The sequence below is a fragment of the Suncus etruscus genome, chromosome 8 (genome assembly GCF_024139225.1).
Source record: "Suncus etruscus isolate mSunEtr1 chromosome 8, mSunEtr1.pri.cur, whole genome shotgun sequence".
In the NCBI taxonomy this organism is placed as follows: Eukaryota; Metazoa; Chordata; class Mammalia; order Eulipotyphla; family Soricidae; genus Suncus; species Suncus etruscus.
Window position 1 is genome coordinate 4,692,955 of NC_064855.1, and position 2,471 is coordinate 4,695,425.

General features: G+C 45.4%; 1 pseudogene; it reads left to right on the top strand.

Moving 5' to 3' along the window:
- Nucleotides 1–918: 918 nt before the first annotated feature.
- Nucleotides 919–1,754, top strand: LOC126016072 (vasculin-like protein 1; annotated as a pseudogene).
- Nucleotides 1,755–2,471: the final 717 nt, after the last annotated feature.

A 2,471-nucleotide genomic window follows, 5' to 3' on the forward strand; every position in this document is an offset into this window, starting at 1 on the left:
GGAAGCCTCCCAGGTCCCTTTGTGGACAGGAGCTTCATAGCAAGCACCAGCCAATGTCTAGTTGTCCCATGACACTGTGCTGATGTGTTACTGTACTTGTGTCAGCAAACAATGATGACCACCAGAGCTGTGCAGAAGACAGACAGTAGCCATATCCTCTACAGTAATATAGGGGTGACAAGCCTATACAGTGATCCTGAGGATTTCTAGGGTTCACCTGCATGGTCAATGAGTGACATAACCTTTGATGACAAAAGTCACAATCAAGGAATTCAAGAAAAAAGTGTCAGTGTGGCCACATTTAAGAACACCTAAACTTGTGTCTTGTAAGAGTGATGTAGAGAAGGGAAAGAGAGAGAGGCACAATGAGTGGGGGAGATAGTGTTCATGATTACAGTTCATGTATGGAAGGGAGCAAGGCCCTGAATTTGATCCCCAGAACCACAAATACCTTGCCCCATCCCACTCCAGTATGGCCCAGGTGGTGCTGCATCTCAGGCCCCAAGCATCAAACTCTGGAGCCCAGCTGGCTTATCTTTATTTGTCTAGGAAAAACCCAGCAAAGAAAAGGAAAAGGAAAAATGGAAGAGAGAAACAAAAATAGCAGAAAGCAACCTGGCCAAGAGGGAACAGAGGAGAAGAGAGGTGGAGACTGGAGTGGCAATTGGAGTGAAGATTGGACAACTGCTGCTCCTGCAGGTTAGTGGTTTGAGAGGAGGATGGTGCCCTCATTCTCCAGTGTACCCTGACACGAGTGCTACAGAAATGTAAGGAGACATGTTTTCACTGGGTGCTATATGCACCCACTCGGTCCAGAAACCAGGAGACTCACAGGGCAGGCCTCCACCTACCCATAACTCAAGCCAGAGGCTGCTCTGAGGATGGGAAAATCCAGCTTGTGCCAACCCATTGCCTAAGATGCAAATCATCAAAAAAAGTTTCCAAAGAGGATCCTGCTGCTACCTTCTCTGCTGCATTCACCTCACCAGGATCTCATCATACAAATAGAAACAAATTCCAACTTGAAACTGATTCCAAGTATATGCAAGAACCTGATTCTTATGCCTGCACCACCTCCTTCCAAGCTCAGAATAGAAAGCTAACAGAATGGAACACAAGTCAGGATCCCTTTCTTCTAGTCAGGAGTCCGCATTTACCAGTCCAATGTCTGGTACCAAACCAGTAATACTGGCTAGTGGCTCAATTCTGAGTTCTCCCAAAGAAAGTCCCTTCAGCATCACACCCCCAATTGAAATTAGCTCCTCTTGTCTAACCAAGTTGACCCACCAAAATTCTGAAAGGAAGAATGAGATCTTGAAGACTCTGAAGGATGACCAGAATGGAGACTTCTCAGAGAACAGAGACTGTAGCAAGGTGGAGGATATGGAGGATAACAGCACACCAGAACCAAAGGAAAATGGAGAGGAAGACAATCCTATCGATAGTCTAATTCACCCTATAGATGAGGAAAGGGAGGTCCTCTCATACTCTCTGGAGGCAAAACATCAGTTAGTGAAAGCAATGGGATGGCAAGAATCTCTTGAAAATGATGAGAATTGCCTTCCTCTCATAGAGGATGAACTAAAAGAGTTCCACATAAAGACAGAGGGCTGAGAAGAAATGGCTTTGGGAAGAATGGCTTGCATCGCTGCTGTTTCAGCCTCTTCTCCCCTTGAAGAAATACTTGTAAAGTAGAGCTTGAGAACTGAGACATAGAAACCAGGAGCAGTGAAACATCAGAGGGCAATGCCTAGAAGTAGGACATGCAAATGCTGGTAGTTAAATATGGTCCAGGAAACTCAGCTTAAGTGTTTAGGGAATGTATATGGTCCCCCGTGCCTGCCAGGAGCAATTTCTGAGCATGGAGCCAGGAGTAAACCCTGAGCTCTGCTGGGTGTGACCCAAAAAACAATAAAAATAAAAAACCAGGGCCCGGAGAGATAGCACAGCGGCATTTGCCTTGCAAGCAGCCGATCCAGGACCAAAGGTGGTTGGCTCGAATCCCGGTGTCCCATATGGTCCCCCGTGCCTGCCAGGAGCAATTTCTGAGCATGGAGCCAGGAGTAACCCCTGAGCACTGCTGGGTGTGACCCAAAAACCACAAAAAACAAAAACAAAACAAGTGTTTAGGGAATGTACAGAAGAATTATTCATTGCCTTTGCCTTTCCTAGGTTCTGGATATTTCATGCACAAGGGAAGTAATCATATCTCAAAGAGCAATTGTCTTGTTAATCTTTTGTTCTTTTCCCATTTTCTGCTTAATAGAAGTTTCTGGTGGGAAAGGTTTTTAAGAGCATACACATACAGTATAGATGGGGCAATGCACAGGTAGGAGCTAGTATGCAGGGGAGACACTGTGCTGCTGCAGCAGCTTCTATACCAGACCTTGGGATCTCACCCCTCTGCTCAAGCAATCATTGTCAATGACAAAGTGACTATTAAGTTATAATTGTATTAAATGCTAATAATT